The sequence below is a fragment of the Bombina bombina genome, chromosome 2 (genome assembly GCF_027579735.1).
Source record: "Bombina bombina isolate aBomBom1 chromosome 2, aBomBom1.pri, whole genome shotgun sequence".
Taxonomy (NCBI): Eukaryota; Metazoa; Chordata; class Amphibia; order Anura; family Bombinatoridae; genus Bombina; species Bombina bombina.
This window is the reverse complement of record NC_069500.1, coordinates 249,436,758-249,456,559: the sequence shown is the minus strand read 5'-3', so window position 1 is coordinate 249,456,559 and position 19,802 is coordinate 249,436,758.

Genomic DNA, 19,802 nt, shown 5'->3' with positions numbered 1-19,802 from the left:
TTAACAGAATAAGACTTTTGCTAGGTTAACCTATCTGTGTTAATATTTGCCAGCTAGATAGTTTTATCCTACAAACACTGTAGTCTGCAGTAAACTAATTAGGCAGGATTAAAGTTCAGGTTCATGCAATAATACTGTCCAGATAATCAGTGAGATATTGATCAAAGTAGATACTGAAGCGAATGTAATATAAGATATCAAGTAATAGTATTGGTAAACATACGACCTGATAATCAGTTCTGGAAACAGAGGTGTGCAAAGTTATATGAGAGACCGCGGAGGTTTGCGGCTTGCAGCGTGGAGCTGTGTGAGAATGGCTCCAGGCGGTAGCTGATGACGTCAGCGGGTAGCAGCCGATACTGGTCTGAGACAAGCCGAAAGTACAAGCTGCGGTTAGTAGTGAGAGCGAGAGTGCCGCTCTGAGATGCTGGGGAAATTAGGTGAAGCCGGATTGGCTCAGTTTCACACACAGTTCACTGAGAATTGCAGATAATCCAGCATAGAAGAGAGGCAAAGGTGTGTCTTAAATAGGCAGGTGCATTCATTAAAGGGGCAGTGAGCAGAGAAAAAAGGAAGGATCTGACATATCCCCCCCCCAAGAACACCCACAGCGAGGGTTCTAAGGACAAGGTCTTTCCGGATTTCTACGGTGGAAAAGTGAAACACACCTGGGGGCCGTGACTGAAGTAGCAGGTTCCCATGAGTCTTCAGAATGATCATACCCTTTCCATCGTACTAGATATTCCAAAACACCCCTTCGCCTCCTGGAGTCAAGAATAGCTTCTATCTCATATTCCAAATCCTGAGAAAGAACATGTGTAACAGAATCCACGGTAAATCTGTCGGAAAGACAGGGTTTAACCAGGGAGACATGGAAAGTCGGGTGCAACTTATATGAGTGAGGCAGTTGTAGAGTGACAGTAGCTGGATTCCTAACGGCAATTATAGGAAAAGGACCTATAAATAGCTTACTCATTTTCTTGGAGGGTGTATGTAAGCGCAAATTTTTAGTTGACAACCAGACTAGTTGTCCTACCTGGTAGACAGGTTGAGGCTTATGCCGCAGGTCATAATAACGTTTATGGGATGCTTGTGCATGTTTTATGTTGTCTCGAGCAACTGACAAGGTCTGGGAGATGTCATTCACAGTGTCGTTGACTTTAGGACAGGGAGATGGTGTATAAGGAAGGAAGCTGATTCTGGGATGGAGTCCATGATTGAGAAAGAAAGGGCTAAAGCCAGTTGAAGAATTCTTAGCGTTGTTGTAGGCGAATTCTGCCAGAGCTAGATGGTCAGCCCATTGATCCTGTTGGTTGGAGCAAAAGCAGCGGAGGTACTGCTCCAACCACTGATTGGTGCGCTCTGCCTGTCCATTCGTTTGTGGATGATATGAAGTTGTGAGCTTTTGAGTTACTTGTAGAGTATTACATAAATGTCTCCAAAAGCGAGAGGTGAATTGTGATCCTCTGTCCGAAAGGAGTACCATAGGCAACCCATGTAATCTAACAACGTTCCTGATAAACAAGTCGCAAGTTTGTTGTGCAGTGGGTACTCCTATAGCTGGTATGAAATGTGCCATCTTTGTTAGTAAATCAACTACTACAAAAATGGAGGTGTAGGACAAAGATTTTGGTAGATCGACAATAAAATCCATTGCGAGATGAGTCCAAGGGGTTTCTGGAACTGGATATGGTTGTAGAAGTCCCATTGGAGATTGATGTGATGGTTTACACGTGGCACAAATACCACAATTTGAAATATAGTCTTCTACAGAGGAAAGCATAGTTGGCCACCAATAATTACGCTTAAGTAGCTCTAGAGTTTTTTGTATGCCTAAGTGTCCCGTGAGTGGGGAATCATGATGAGCTCGTAAAAGAGAAATTCTATACTGAGGTGGTATGTATAGATGTTTACCATGGTAATATAAACCATCTGGATTTCTTTGCAGAAGATGAGTTGGTTTTGTGGAATCCTGATTTTGAGCTTTCTGGAACTGAGTATCTTTATGAACGAGTAGACCTAAAAAGTTTGATGAGGGTATAACTGTAGACGGGGTTTCCACATTGAGCGGTCTAATGTCTTTGCGGGAGAGGGCGTCAGCTTTGCCGTTTCGACTACCAGGTCTGTAGGTGATGAGATAATTGAATCGTGAGAAATAGAGATTCCAGCGGAGTTGTCTGGAGGAGAGAGTCCTACTTTGTTGTAAATATTGTAAATTTTTGTGATCTGTAATAACGATAATAGGGTGTAAAGCTCCCTCTAATAGATGTCGCCATTGCTCAAATGCAGTTTTGATGGCCAGTAATTCCTTTTCCCCTATGGGGTAATTTCGTTCAGCTGGTAGCATGAGCCTGGAAAGATAGGCGACAGGATGCATCACATCAGTAAGTGATTGTTTCTGTGACAACACTGCCCCCAGAGCATAATCCGACGCATCAACCTCTACAATAAATTGTAAATCTGGGTCTGGGAATTTAAGAATAGGTGCCGTGGTGAAGTCAGTTTTCAACTGTTGGAAGACTCTCTGACAGTCAGATGTCCAGTTAAAAGTGTTTGTGTGTTTTGTTAAATCAGTAAGTGGTTTAGCAGTCTGGGCGAAATTACGAATAAACTTTCGATAGAAATTCGCAAAACCAAGGAATCTTTGTACTTGTTTGCGATTTTTTGGGGTAGGCCACTGAGTGATAGCATGGATTTTAGAGTCATCCATCTTAATACCAGTGTTCGATATAATGTAACCCAAGAAAGTGACTTGACTGCAATGAAATTCACACTTTTCTAGTTTAGCGTATAACTTATGTTGACGAAGTCTTGCTAACACTGTTCTCACGTGGGTCACATGTTGTTGTATAGTATCAGAATAGATCAAGATGTCGTCAAGATAAACTACTATAAAGGTGTCCAAGATGTCTTTAAAAATGTCATTTATGAAACATTGGAATGTAGCTGGAGCGTTACATAACCCAAAAGGCATAACGGTATATTCATACAAGCCATAACGAGTTCTGAAAGCTGTTAACCATTCATCTCCAGCTCTCATTCTTATAAGATTGTAAGCACCCCTGAGGTCCAATTTTGTGAAGACTTTGGCAGTGCGCAATCTTTCTATCAATTCAGGGATGAGGGGTAATGGGTAGCGATTTTTCTTGGTACGTTTGTTTAACTCCCTGTAGTCAATAATTGGTCTGAGTGACTGATCTTTGTTTTTAACAAAAAATATACCTGCGCCAGCAGGTGAGGTGGAAGGTCTAATAAACCCTTTTGCTAGATTTTCCTGTAGATATAATTTTAGGTGATCTAATTCGGGTTTAGATAGGGGGTATATGTGACCCACTGGTATTGTGGAGCCAGGTAAGAGGTCTATAGGACAGTCGTAGGTCCTGTGTGGCGGAAGTGTCTGTGCATCAGTCTTGTTAAATACGTCTTGGAAATCAGTATATTCGGATGGCAACTGAGAAGTAGATGAGAGAAGAATGTTATTGAGAGGAAAACAAGTTTGAGAGCAGTAGGAAGACGTTAGGTCTATAGTCAATTTGTGCCAGTCAAAGATAGGTTTATGGAGTTGTAACCAAGTAAGACCTAATATAACAGGATATAGAGGACTGGGTATAATGTCAAAGCTGATAGATTCTCTATGTCCTGTGGAGGTGCACATAAGTAAGGGAGTGGTTTCAAGAGTTACTGGACCATAGGATAATGAAGACCCATCAACCAAATTTATAGAAACAGGAGACATTTTTGCTTGTGAGGGTATTTTATTTCTATTTACAAAATCACAATCAATGTAATTTCCTGAAGCGCCTGTATCAATAATCGCATCAATCTTTAGGCAATGTAGATCCCACTGTAAAGTAAAAGACATAGAAATATGTGGTTGTTTTGGTCTTTTTACTGAAAGGCTAAGAAATGTTGAAGAAGTCTTACCGTTTTTTGTCTTTTTTAAGAGAGGACATGCTGTCAGGTCATGCTCAGGGGCAGCGCAGTACATACACAGACGATGAGTGCGTCTTCTGCCCTTCTCCTCAGGTGATAAAGGACCTCTGATAAATCCAATATCCATTGGAGTCTCATTATCCCTAGAGGGTACTGGTGGAGTATTCTGTCTCTTGTATGAGGTTGGGGTGTTTGCCCTCTCTTGTTTGCGTTCCCTTATACGCCTATCAATTGTAGTACAATGTGTGAAGAGATCCTCCAAATGCTCTGGTACACCAGTACGGGAGAGCTCATCTTTGATGTCTTCTGAAAGCCCAATCCTGAACTGATGTCTAAGCGAGGGTTCATTCCACTTTGATTCAATTGCATAGATTTTAAATTGTGATATATAATTTTCTACAGGTTGTCTGCCCTGTCTCAAGGCCCTGAGAGAGGATTCGGCAGATTCCTGTTTAAAAGGATCTTCATATAGTGAGGATAGAGCCTTTAGAAAATCCTGTATAGAGTTTAGAATGGGATTCTGATTTTCAAACAAACTATCCGCCCAGACACGGGGTTCACCCCTTAAATAAGAGATAGTAGTCAACACCTTAATTCTATCAGTGCTATAAGTTCTGGGTTTTAGTTCAAACATCAAAAGACAAGCATTTCTAAATTCCTTAAACATTGCTCTATTACCACTAAATTTGTCAGGAAAAGACACCTGTGGTTCAGGATGTGCTTCTGAATGTGCAGTTTTAGCAGTATACATATCTCTAAGGCAATCTTTGAGCACCTGATTTTCAGTTTGCACATCTCTGAGAGTTAAATTTACAGAATCCATACGTTGAGTTAAAGTGGCAATTTGGTTTGCAATTTCTGTCATATCCATAGTGCTATACCTGTATTTAGAGGCTGGATTATACTGTTATAATTATATTTCTTGTTTGTTTGTTCACTATGGGAAGTGAAACATACAGGATTTCTTATAGCAATTATTATAGGAATTGACAAAAAAATATGTATAGTGTTACAGGTTGGTTAACAGAATAAGACTTTTGCTAGGTTAACCTATCTGTGTTAATATTTGCCAGCTAGATAGTTTTATCCTACAAACACTGTAGTCTGCAGTAAACTAATTAGGCAGGATTAAAGTTCAGGTTCATGCAATAATACTGTCCAGATAATCAGTGAGATATTGATCAAAGTAGATACTGAAGCGAATGTAATATAAGATATCAAGTAATAGTATTGGTAAACATACGACCTGATAATCAGTTCTGGAAACAGAGGTGTGCAAAGTTATATGAGAGACCGCGGAGGTTTGCGGCTTGCAGCGTGGAGCTGTGTGAGAATGGCTCCAGGCGGTAGCTGATGACGTCAGCGGGTAGCAGCCGATACTGGTCTGAGACAAGCCGAAAGTACAAGCTGCGGTTAGTAGTGAGAGCGAGAGTGCCGCTCTGAGATGCTGGGGAAATTAGGTGAAGCCGGATTGGCTCAGTTTCACACACAGTTCACTGAGAATTGCAGATAATCCAGCATAGAAGAGAGGCAAAGGTGTGTCTTAAATAGGCAGGTGCATTCATTAAAGGGGCAGTGAGCAGAGAAAAAAGGAAGGATCTGACACTGATTTACTGTTAACAAACTTTGCTTGCCTGACTACGTCTCTGTTTAACCCCCTTAACCTTAGGATACTTTGCTACCTGATTTACAGTTAACAAACTTTGCTTGCCTGACCTCGTCTCTGTTTAACCCCTTCAAACCTGAGGATACTTTGCTGCCTGATTTACTGTTAACAAACTTTGCTTGCCTGACCACGTCTCTGTTTAATTCCATCAAACCTGAGGATACTTTGCTGCCTGATTTACTGTTAACGAACTTTGGTTGCTTGACCACGTCTCTGTTTAATGTGTTGCTGGATCTTACATTGCCAAATTATTGCCTGCCTGACTACGTTTAATCCTGACCCCTTATCTTCAATCAAGCATCTTTGTGGTATTACTTGGATTACGTGAGTAACATCTCACCTTGTATTATTCTTTTCCAGAGAGGCTGTTGTGGGGTCAGGTCCTGGTTTATACTCAGTGTGCTAGTGTGTTGTTAATTATCATTCTAGCATTCGGGTCTGATTCAGGACTTCACCTAACCTGACAGATCTGCTGTATAATGAGGCAGAATTAATATTTGAATTTAAAAGTTTGCACCCAAATGGTTTCAATGCAGAGTTAGATCTAAATCCCTTTTTAGACTGATCCCACTAAAATCATATAGAATATACGCAGCATGATCGACAACAAAGAAAAAAGGTGCAGTTTGATTGACAGCGAAAGGAACTAATGAGATAAAAAAAACGTTAAGAATGAACCCCTATAAAAGGGGAGAAGGACCACGATAAGGGTATCTTGACAAAGGCTAAGGCTGAAATGCGTAGATGGTACTCAAATTCCGATAATTTTTTCAAACAGAGTGGTCTGTGTTCCAAGGAATGAATCCAGTTACCGCCATTGGCAGAGGAAGGATCACATGGTCCGGTGGGTCACTAACCAGGAAACAAAGAGTAAAGTCAACAGGAGACATAACGCACACGCTACTCACTGCACCACTCCGGACCAGTCAGTTTTCACGACCCCATACCAGAGAAGGAAAGAAGCGGGTAAGTGAATTGTGTAAATCAGTTCTATACCACCGCAGAATCTGATATCCCAGCGAAGGAGAGAAACGGGTAAGTGAACTATGAAGAACGGAGGAGGGTGTATACTTAAAAAGTACTTAACCATTGACAATTATCAAGCATTTATTTGCTAATTAACGACATATTCAGAGATACTACTTACAAATAAGGAGTGTTAAACCCAAAGGGGTAATTGCTCATCTAAGCCAATAAGGAGTCAATCTTACTGCACAGAATATTTTATACTTACCCCTTAAGAGGTTGGGGAATATGTAGACATTTGTCTTTGTAAATAATATTATTCAATAATATAAATTAATTTTATGATTTATTTTAGATTGTTGTCCGATCCCTTAGATTGTATGTTAGGAATTTATCCATATCATTAGATTTTATGTTAAAAAATTTCCCACCGGTGGATCTATACATATTTGTTTGTAACTTAATATATGCCACTTTTAATGATTTATGTGTAATTAGTAACACTTTGTAATACTTATCCAGCCTTTTAAGAGAGTTTTTTTTTCACTCTATTTCCTACGCATATGCTAATTAGCTTATTATTTGTTCTCAGTGTGAGAGTTTCTAGCTTTTCAGCGCAATTGATTTTTTGTATGGATTTATTTTTTTGAGTAGATTTTACATAGAGCTACTCCACTTTCTTTTGCCTGACACTTTTTTTTCTTGCTTCCTACTCAGAAACCTTGAAAACATCCCTTTGACCCAGCAAACTCTGCATCGAACCATTCCATTTTAGCACTGCATATTCTATGACACATTCTCATCAGTTAGGATTAGGGACAGTACAACAACATATTAGTAATCTGATACTAGCACAAACATCGCCCCCAAAAATAGATCAGGTTTTATAATGTTCATATTGAAAGGTTAAATTAGAAAATCCTTCAACCCTTTCATAAAGATAATACAGTTAAAGGAAAATCCTTCAACCCTTTCATAAAGATAATACAGTTAAAGGAAAATCCTTCAACCCTTTCATAAAGATAATACAGTTAAAGGAAAATCCTTCAACCCTTTCATAATGATAATACAGTTAAAGGGACTTGAAACCCAAACATTTTCTTTCATTATTCAGATATGCCTAGATTACAAGTTTTGCGCTAAACAGGATGCGAAACTAACGACAAAAAAGTTGCGTTATTTCACTCTCGATATCGCTGCCATTACGAGTTACTGAAAAGCCTCCTTCTGCATGCAATATGGTGGCGTTGAGCTCCATACTGCACAAAAGCCAAGGGCTGATTTGACGTGCTCGTGCATGCTTTCCCCATAGACATCAAAGGGGAGAGAGTGCTAAAAAACACCTGAAGTGCAGAATGAAAATTTCTATGGGGAAAAAAAAGTTACGTTTAAACCTAACACCATAACATAAACCCCTAGTCTAAACACCCCTAATCTGCAACCCTGACATCGCCAACATCTAAATAAAGTTAATAACCCCTAATCTGCCGCTCCCGACATTGGCTACACTAATAAAAGCTATTAACCCCTAATCCGCCGCTCCCTGACATTGCCACCACTAACAAAAATGATTAACCCCTAAACCTCCGGTCTCCCATATCGCTGCTACTAAATAAACCGATTAACCCCTAAACCTCTGGGCTCCCCACATCGCCGCCACTAACCAAACATATTAACCCTAAACCGCCAGCCCCCCCACATCGTAAAAACACTAAATTAATCTATTAACCCCTAAACCTAACACCCCCTAACTTTAAATTACAATATAACTATATTTAAATAAATAAAAAGTTACCTGTGAAATAAAAATAAACCTAACATTAAACTATAAATGAACCTTTAACTATTCTATTAAATTAACTTTTTCTAATAAAATAAAAAAAACACTACCAATTAAAACATCTAAATTACAAATTTAAAAAATCCTAACTACAAAAAAAATTAAAAAAATCTAAAATTACAAAAAATAATAAACACTAAATTACAGAAAATATAGAACATTAAGCTTACAAAAAATAATAAACAAAATTTTTAAAAATATAAGCAATTACACCTCATCTAATAGCCCTATAAAAATAAAAAAGCCTCCCCAAAATAAACCCCTCCCCTAACCTACAATAAACTATCAATAGCCCTTAAAAGGGACTTTTGTAGGGCATTGCCCTAAGTTCAAATCAGTCAATAGGATTTCAAAAGCTCTCATCCTATTGGCTGATTTGAAATTGAAGAATCAAATCAGCCAATAGGAATGCAAGGTACGTCATTTTGAAATGGCTACCTTGCATTCAACTTCAATGTACGGCAGTGACCATATGAAGAGGATGCTCCGCGCAGGATGGGATCGGCTTCCAGGATAGCGCCGCAACACCAGGATGAAGATAGAAGACGTCCCCGAGATGGACGAAGGTGTCACCACCTGGATGAAGACTTCTCACCACCTGGATGAGGACTTCAACTCCAGGATGAAGATTGAAGAGGCCACCTGGATGAAGACTTCTCACCGCCTGGATGAGGACTTCAACTCCGGGATGAAGATCATTCAAGCGGGACTTTGTAAGTGGATCGTCGGGGTCAGTGTTAGGCTTTTTTAAAGGTTTTTTTTTTTTTTTTTTAGTTTAGGGTTTAGTTTAGAGCTAAATGCCCTTTTAAGAGCAATGCCCATACAAATGCCCTTTTCAGGGCAATGGGTAGCTTAGTTTTTTTTAGAATTAGTTTTTTATTTTGGGGGTTGGTTGGGTGGTGGGTTTTACTGTTGGGGGGTCTTTGTGTGTTTTTTACAGGTAAAAGAGCTGATATCTTTGGGGCACTTCCTCACAAAAGGCTCTTTTAAGGGCCATTGGTAGTTTATTGTAGGCTAGGGTTCTTTTATTTTGGGTGAGCTTTTTTATTTTTATAGGGCTATTAGATTAGGTGTAATTCTTTTTATTTTAGATAATTTGTTTTTTAATTTTTTGTAATTTAGTGTTTTGTATTTTTTTGTAATTTAGTGTTTTGTTTATTTTTGTAATTTTAGTTTTCAGTGTAATGTAGTTAGGATTTATTTCACAAGTTTGTATTTATTTTAGCTAGGTAGTTAGTAAATAGTTGATAGCTATTTACTAACTAGTCTACCTAGTTAAAATAAATACAAACTTACCTGTGAAATAAAAATAAAACCTAAACTACCTACAATATAACAATTAGTTTTGTTTCACAGGTATTTAGTTTTAAATAGGTATTATTTCGGGGTTTTTTTTTTAACTTTAGTTTAGCTCTAGTTTAATTATGTTAAAGTTAGGGGGTGTTAGGGTTAGGGTTACGTTAGGGTTAGGGGTTAATAGTTTCATTTAGATTTTTGCAATGTGGGGGGTTGGGGGTTCAGGGGTTAATTGGTTTATTTTGTGGTAATGATGTGGGAGGCCAGTGTTTTGCGTTGAATAACTTTATTTAGTTGTGGCGATTTCAGGGAGCGGTGGCATAGGGGTTAATAAGTTTAATATAGTGTGGGCAATGTTGGGGTGCGGCGGAATAGGGGTTAATAACTTTAGTATAGTGGCGGCGATATCTGGAGCTGCAGATTAGGGGTTAATAGTTTTATATACGTGGCGGTGATATCGGGAGTGGCAGATTAGGAGTTAATAACATTATGTAGGTGGTGGCGATGTTGGGGGCAACAGATTAGGGGTGTCTAGTCTCAGGGTTTATGATAGGGTGGTAGGTTTAAACGTAATTTTATTTTCCCCTTAGACATCAATAGGGCTGCGTTACGGAGCTTTTTATTCCACTATCGCAGGTGTTAGGTTTTTTTCTGACCCGCTCTCCCCATTGATGTCTATGGGGGAAGCGTGCATGAGCACGCCAAACACAGCGCTTGTTTTTGGTGCAGTATGGAGCTCAACGCAGCCATATCGCCCGCACAAGCCTGTTTTTTTTATTACTTGCAATGGCAGCGCTATAGGGGATTAAATAACACCACTTTTGTTGCGTTCGTCAATTTCTCTATAGCGCTCAAAACTCGTAATCTCGCCGATTCATAATAAAAGTAAATTGGAAAGTTGTTTAAAATGTTATGCTTTATCTGAGCCATGTAAGAAACATGTTTGGTTTTATGTCCCTTAAATGTGTTCTTTACCTTAAAGGTCCATTAATTTAAAAGGTACAACAATCATTAGGAAACAGGCTAAAACGACAAAACGTTTAAAACATAAAAATACCAACTAAATATAAATATGTGCACAGACAATAAATTAATTAGGACAAATCATTTGTTCTATAAAAAAAATAAAACCTCCAAGATTAGTTTCATTTGGTTTGGACAAAATTTGGTAACATTTTTCATTTGTTAACAGAAATTTGTTTCTTGTTTCCTATGAGGGACATTTTCAGGGCAGCAGAAAAAGTATTTTTTTTTTGTAAGATCAGGATTGACCAATATTAAAAGTTAATCTTACATACTTGTTGGCTGACACAGGAAACTGTCAACTGAACATTAAATTGCTGGATATAGTGTAAACTTCAAATACCTTTCCTACCTCAGAAGTGTAAATCTAAACCTTTGAACACTTTCCCTCCTTTATTTATACTTTTAACAGCATGAAAGAGGAAACTATTTTTTGCTGCACTTCTACTTGTTGCCACAAGTTTTTTGGTTTTGAAACAAATACAAAGAATACAACAAAATTACACCCAGATTACAAGTTATGCGCTAAACCGGGTGCATAAATAACGCAAAAAAATGAGTGGTGTCACACTCTCCATAACGCTGCCATTGCAAATTACTGAAAAACCTTTTGTTGTGCGGTATGGTGCGATAAGCTCCATACCGCACAAAACCCAAGGCCTGACTTGACGTGCTCATGCACGTTTCCCTCCCATAGACATCAATGGAAAGAAAGTATTAGAAAAACAATAACCCTGCGATGGCAGAATGGTGATCACTATAATGCCGTCCCCATTGATGTCTATGGGGAAAAGAAAGTTATGTTAAAACAACCTAATATAAACCCCTAGTCTAAATACCCCTAAAAAAAACCTAAGGGCATTCAGCTCTTTTACTGCTTATTAAAATAAAAAGGCCCTAATCTAAAAAAAAAAAAACACCCAAAAAACAAAACAAACTAACGCCTAGATTTGGAGTTTTGTCGGTAAAGACCCACGTAGCTAATGCTGCTTTTTTCCCAGCGCACCCTTTAAACAACGCTGGTATTTAGAGTTGTCTGAGTGGCTGCGTTAGGCTCAGAAAAGGGAGAGTTGAGCATAATTTTGCTCCACTTCAACCCTCAATACCAGCGTTGCTTACGGTAGCGGTAAACTGTCAAAACGTGATATCCCCATAGGAAGCAATGTGGCAGTTTGGGCTGAAAAAAACCTATAACCTGCAAAAAAGCAGCGTTCAGCTCCTAACGCAGCCCCATTGTTTCCTATGGGGAAACACTTTCTAAATCTGCACCTAACACCCTAACATGAACCCCGAGTCTAAATACTCCTAATCTTACACTTATTAACCCCTAATCTGCTGCCCCCGCTATCACTGACACCTGCATTATATTATTAACCCCTAATCTGCCGCTCCGGACACCGCAGCAACCTACATTATAGCTATGATCCCCTAATCTGCTGCCCCTAACACCGCCGACACCTATATTATATTTATTAACCCCTAATCTGCCCCCCCCAACGTCGCCGCTACCTTACCTACACTTATTAACCCCTAATCTGCCGACCGGACCGCGCCGCCTCTATAAAAAATGTATTAACCCCTAAACCGCCGCACTTCCGCCTCGCAAACACTAGAATAAATTGTATTAACCCCTAAACTGTCCTCCTTAACATCGCTGCCACCTACCTACAATTATTAACCCCTAATCTCCCGCCCACAACGTCACCGCTACTATAATAAAGTTATTAAACCTAACCCTAACACCCCCCTAATTTAAATATAATTTAAATTAAACGAAATAATATTCCTATAATTAAATAAATTAATCCTATTTAAAACTAAATACTTACCTAGAAAATAAACCCTAATATAGCTACAATATAAATAATAATTACATTGTAGCTATTTTAGGATTTATATTTATTTTAGAGGCAACTTTGTATTTATTTTAACTAGGTACAATAGCTATTAAATAGTTAATAACTATTTAATAGCTACCTAGTTAAAATAATTACAAAATTACATGTAAAATAAATCCTAACCTAAGTTACAATTAAACCTAACACTACACTATCATTAAATTAATTAAGGCCTAGATTTGGAGTTTGGCGGTAGCCGTGAAAACCAGCATTAGAGGCTCCTAACGCTGGTTTTAGGCTAACTCCGGTATTTGGAGTCACTCAAAAAAGGGTCTAACACTCACTTTTCAGCCGCGACTTTTCCATACCGCAGATCCCCTTACGTAAATTGCGTATCCTATCTTTTCAATGGGATTTTTCTAACTCCAGTATTTAGAGTCGTGGCTGAAGTGAGCGTTAGAAATCTAACGACAAAACTCCAGCCGCAGAAAAAAAGTCAGTAGTTAAGAGCTTTCTGGGCTAACGCCGGTTCATAAAGCTCTTAACTACTGTACTCTAAAGTACACTAACACCCATAAACTACCTATGTACCCCTAAACCGAGGTCCCCCCACATCGCCGCCACTCGATTACATTTTTTTAACCCCTAATCTGCCGACCGCCACCTACGTTATACTTATGTACCCCTAATCTGCTGCCCCTAACACCGCCGACCCCTGTATTATATTTATTAACCCCTAATCTGCCCCCCACAACGTCGCCGCCAGCTACCTACAATAATTAACCCCTAATCTGCCGACCGCAAAGCGCCGCCACCTACATTATAGCTATGTAGCCCTAATCTGCTGCCCCTAACACCGCCGACCCCTATATTATATTTATTAACCCCTAATCTTCCCCTTCTCAACGTCGCCTCCACCTGACTACACTTATTAACCCCTAATCTGCCGAGCGGACCGCACCGCTACTATAATAAAGTTATTAACCCCTAATCCACCTCACTAACCCTATAATAAATAGTATTAACCCCTAATCTGCCCTCCCTAACATCGCCGACACCAAACTTCAATTATTAACCCCTAATCTGCTGACCGGAGCTCACCGCTATTCTAATAAATGTATTAACCCCTAAAGCTAAGTCTAACCCTAACACTAACACCCCCCTAAATTAAATATAATCAGAATCAAGTTCAATCCGATTGGCTGATCCAATCAGCCAATCAGATTGAGCTCGCATTCTATTGGCTGTTCCGATCAGCCAATGGAATGCGAGCTCAATCTGATTGGCTGATTGGATCAGCCAATCGGATTGAACTTGATTCTGATTGGCTGATTCCATCAGCCAATCAGAATATTCCTACCTTAATTCCGATTGGCTGATAGAATCCTATCAGCCAATCGGAATTCGAGGGACGCCATCTTGGATGACGTCCCTTAAAGGAACCGTCATTCTTCAGTTGGACGTCGCCGGAAGAAGATGGGTCCGCGGTGGAGGTCTTCAGGATGGAGCCGGTCGTCATCGGATGAAGATAGAAGATGCCGCTTGGATCAAGATGGTTGCCGGTCCGGATCGCCTCTTCTTCCCGGATAGGATGAAGACTTTGGAGCCTCTTCTGGACCTCTTCAGCCACCGGATGATGGATCGCCAGCCCCTGCTTGGGTTGGATGAAGATTTTGGAGCCAGGACGGATCGGTGATACCTGGTGAGGTGAAGACAAGGTAGGATGATCTTCAGGGGCTTAGTGTTAGGTTTATTTAAGGGGGGTTTGGGTTAGATTAGGGGTATGTGGGTGGTGGGTTGTAATGTTGGGGGGGGGGTTATTGTATGTTTTTTTTTTTACAGGCAAAAGAGCTGAACTTCTTGGGGCATGCCCCGCAAAGGGCCCTGTTCAGGGCTGGTAAGGTAAAAGAGCTTTGAACTTTATTAATTTAGAATAGGGTAGGGCATTTTTTATTTTGGGGGTCTTTGTTATTTTATTAGGGGGCTTAGAGTAGGTGTAATTAGTTTAAAATTGTTGTAATATTTTTCTTATGTTTGTAGATATTTTTTTATTTTTTGTAACTTAGTTCTTTTTTATTTTTTGTACTTTAGTTAGTTTATTTCATTGTAGTTATTTGTAGATATTGTATTTAATTAATTTATTAATAGTGTAGTGTTAGGTTTAATTGTAGGTAATTGTAGGTATTTTATTTAATTAATTTAATGATAGTATAGTGTTAGATTTAATTGTAACTTAGGTTAGGATTTATTTTACAGGTAATGTAATTATTTTAACTAGGTAACTATTAAATAGTTCTTAACTATTTAATAGCTATTGTACCTGGTTAAAATAAATACAAAGTTACCTGTAAAATAAATATTAATCCTAAAATAGCTACAATGTAATTATAATTTATATTGTAGCTATATTAGGATTTATTTTACAGGTAAGTATTTAGCTTTAAATAGGAATAATTTATTTAATAAGAGTTAATTAATTTCGTTAGATTAAAATTATATTTAATTTAGGGGGTTGTTAGTGTTAGAGTTAGACTTAGCTTTAGGGGTTAATACATTTATTAGAATAGCGGTGAGCTCCGGTAAGCAGATTAGGGGTTAATAATTGAAGTTAGGTGTCGGCGATGTTAGGGAGGGCAGATTAGGGGTTAATACTATTTATTATAGGGTTAGTGAGGCGGATTAGGGGTTAATAACTTTATTATAGTAGCGGTGCGGTCCGGTCGGCAGATTAGGGGTTAATAAGTGTAGGCAGGTGGAGGCGACGTTGTGGGGAGCAGATTAGGGGTTAATAAATATAATATAGGGGTCGGCGGTGTTAGGGGCAGCAGATTAGGGGTACATAGGGATAATGTAAGTAGCGGCGGTTTACGGAGCGGCAGATTAGGGGTTAAAAATAATATGCAGGGGTCAGCGATAGCGGGGGCGGCAGAATAGGGGTTAATAAGTGTAAGGTTAGGGGTGTTTAGACTCGGGGTACATGTTAGAGTGTTAGGTGCAGACGTAGGAAGTGTTTACGCATAGCAAACAATGGGGCTGCGTTAAGAGCTGAACGCGGCTTTTTTGCAGGTGTTAGGTTTTTTTTCAGCTCAAACAGCCCCATTGTTTCCTATGGGGGAATCGTGCACGAGCACGTTTTTGAGGCTGGCCGCGTCCGTAAGCAACTCTGGTATCGAGAGTTGAAGTTGCGTTAAAAATGCTCTACGCTCCTTTTTTGGAGCCTAACGCAATCTTTATGTGGACTCTCAATACCAGAGTTATTTTTATGGTGCGGCCAGAAAAAAGCCGTCGTTAGCTACGCGGGTCCTTACCGACAAAACTCCAAATCTAGGCCTAAATAAATTACCTACAATTAGCTAAACTAAAATACAATTAAATACACTAATCTATAATACAAAAAAAACAAAACACTAAATTACAAAAAAAAATTAGAAGAATTTAAATCTAATTACACCTAATCTAAGCCCCCTAATAAAATAAAAAGCCCCCCAAAATAATAAAATTCCCTACCCTATTCTAAATTACAAAAGTAATCAGCTCTTTTACCAGCCCTTGAAAAGTTTTTTTGCGGGGCATTGCCCCCAAGTAATCAGCTCTTTTACCTGTAAAATAAAATACAATACCCCCCCCCCAACATTACAACCCACCACCCACATACCCCTATTCTAACCCACCCAAACCCCCTTAAAAAAAAACTATCACTAACCCCCTGAAGATCTCCCTACCTTGAGTCGTCTTCACTCTGCTGAGCTGAAGTCTTCATCCAATCCGGGAGATGTGGTCCTCCATCCGGGTGAAGTCTTCCTCCAAGCGGCAAAGAAGAGGTCCTCCATCCAGGCGATGTCAATCAGCCAATCAGATTGAGCTCGCATTCTATTGGCTGATCGGAACAGCCAATAGAATGCAAGCTCAATCTGATTGGCTGATTGGATCAGCCAATCAGATTTTTCCTACCTTAATTCCGATTGGCTGATAGAATCCTATCAGCCAATTGGAATTCGAGGGACGCCATCTTGGATGACGTCCCTTAAAGGAACCTTCATTCGTCGTTAGTCCGTCGGGGAAGGAGGATGTTCCGCGTCAGCGGGATGAAGATGGATCCGGAAGACAGAAGATAGAAGATGCCGCTTGGAAGAAGACATTGCCCGGATGGAGGACCTCTTCTTTGCCGCTTGGAGGAAGACTTCGCCCGGTTGGAGGACCACATCTCCCGGATTGGATGAAGACTTCGGCTCGGCTGAGTGAAGACGACTCAAGGTAGGGAGATCTTCTGGGGGTTAGTGATAGGTTTTTTTAAGCGGGTTTGGGTGGGTTAGAATAGGGGTATATGGGTGGTGGGTTGTAATGTTGGGGGGGTATTGTATTTTCTTTTACAGGTAAAAGAGCTGATTACATTAGGGCAATGCCCCGCAAAAAGCCCTTTTAAGGGCTGGTAAAAGAGATGATTACTTTTGTAATTTAGAATAGCGTAGGGAATTTTATTATTTTGGGGGGCTTTTTTATTTTATTAGGGGGCTTAGATTAGGTGTAATTAGATTTAAATTCTTGTATTATTTTTTTATTTTTTTGTAATTTAGTGTTTGTTTTTTTTGTATTATAGATTAGTGTATTTAATTATATTTTAGTTTAGCTAATTGTAGGTAATTTATTTAATTAATATAATGATAGTGTAGTGCTAGGTTTAATTGTAACTTAGGTTAGGATTTATTTTACATGTAATTTTGTAATTATTTTAACTAGGTAGCTATTAAATAGTTATTAACTATTTAATAGCTATTGTACCTAGTTAAAATAAATACAAAGTTGCCTGTAAAATAAATATAAATCCTAAAATAGCTACAATGTAATTATTATTTATATTGTAGCTATATTAGGGTTTATTTTCTAAGTAAGTATTTAGTTTTAAATAGGATTAATTTATTTAATTATAGGAATATTAATTTGTTTAATTAAAATTATATTTATGTTAGGGGGTGCTAGGGTTAGGGTTAGACTTAGGTTTAGGGGTTAATACATTTATTATAGTAGTGCAACGTTGCGGGCGGGAGATTAGGGGTTAATAATTGTAGGTAGGTGGTGGCGATGTTAGGGAGGGCAGATTAGGGGTTAATACTATTTATTATAGTGTTTGCGAGGCGGGAGTGCGGCGGTTTAGGGGTTAATACATTTATTATAGTGGCGGCGAGGTCCGGTTGGCAGATTAGGGGTTAATAAGTGTAGTTAGGTAGCGGCGATGTTGGGGGGGCAGATTAGGGGTTAATAAATATAATATAGGGGTTGGCGATGTTTGGGGCAGCAGATTAGAGGTTAATAGGGATAATGTAGGTGGCGGCGGTGTCCGGTCGGCAGATTAGGGGTTAAAAAATTTTATTATAGTGTTTGCGATGTGGGGGGGCCTTGGTTTAGGGGTACATAGGTAGTTTATGGGTGTTAGTGTACTTTGTAGCACAGTAGTTAAGAGCTTTATATTCCCGCGTTAGCCCATATAGCTCTTAACTACTGACTTTTTTTGTCGGTAGGAGTCTTGTCGGTAGAGGGTCTACCGCTCACTTGTTCCAAGACTCCAAATACCAGCGTTAGGCAGATCCCATAGAAAACATAGGATACGCAATTGACGTAAGGGGATCTGCGATAGCCTGGAGTCGCGGTAAGGAAGTGAGCGGTAGACCCTTTCCTGCCTGACTCTAAATACCAGCGGGCGGTAAAAAGCAGCGTTAGGACCCCTTAACGCTGCTTTTGACGACTAACGCAGAACTCTAAATCTAGGCATAAGTCTAACCCCCAAATAGGTAATTACCGTTCCTGAAGTCCGGCGGAGAAGGTCTTCTTCCAGGCAGTGGAGGTCTTCTTCCATGCGGTGACATCATCGTCCAGCACGGGGACTTCTTCGATCTTCATCCAGGGCGAAGGCAGCACGGAGCAGAGGCGACTGCGTAACAGGACTGGCGACCGTGGAGTCATCCAGCGTGAAAGATCATCTTCATGAGATCGATGCCGCACACTGAAGATTGAATGCAAGGTACTACACTTTTATATTTGGGTACCGTTGCAATCTGATTGGCTAAAAAATTCAAATCAGCCAATAGGATAAGAGCTGCTTAAATCCTATTGGCTGTTTGAACAACCAGCAAGACAGACAGATTCCCTAACTAAGAACCTGTTTATCCACACAATAAGTCCATTACCTTATTATTATATAACACCTAACTTCAATATTATTATAAGCATTGAACAATAATATATTTATAGTAATTCAACTGAAAATTAGCAGCATTCTATACATAGAAGAAGCCTATTATATCCTTACATTTGTAATGGAATATAATTAATCTCCTAATAAAAAAGGGAATGCTACTGTGCATTTGTTGCACAATTTCAAATATTTAAAAAGTTACAACTCCATCTCATATATAGTGTGATGCTAAGGGGCCGATTTATGAAAGTGCGAGCGGACATGATACGATATAGAGTATCATGTCCGCCACACATCGATAAATGTCAACAGCATATGCTGTCGGCATTTATCATTGCACAAGCAGTTCTTGTGAACTGCTTGTGCAATGCTGCCCCCTGCAGATTTGTGACCAATCGGCTGCTAGCAGGGGGTGTCAATCAGCCTTATCGTATAGGATAGGGCGTATTGATGTCCACAGCCTCAGAGCAGGCGGACCAGTTATGGAGCAGCGGTCTTTAGATCGCTGCTTCATAACTGCTGTTTCCGGCGAGCCTGAAGGCTTGCACGGAAACAGGGGCATCAAGTTCCATTCGGAGCTTGATATTTCAGACCCATAATCTGCAATTAAATAAAGGTTTTCTACCATATATACATTACTTGCTGTTCTGCAGCTTGTTTACTGATATTTGTATAGTCTTCCTGTCAGCACTGTCTGGTGATGTCATCTATGGCTGTTAAATTGCATTTCAATTCAACTGTCTCATGGGACTCCCTCTCTCCTAATGCTCTCCTGCATAATCAGCCTGCTACAACATATGGACTAATTAAACTAAACAACAGTTTGTTTTTTTCAAATGATCTAAAACACTGGTAATATGCCACATTTATAAATTGACATTAATTTAGATTCTCTTTGATGTTATTAAAACAGGCAGGCATGCATTGCAGTTGTATTTCTTTATTTTAAATAATACACGATCATGATTGTGTGCCTGATAAACTGTATTTTGTATTTAAGCAATTTAGGAATATGAAGTGTGCTGCAATCCCCCATTTGAGATGTGAGAG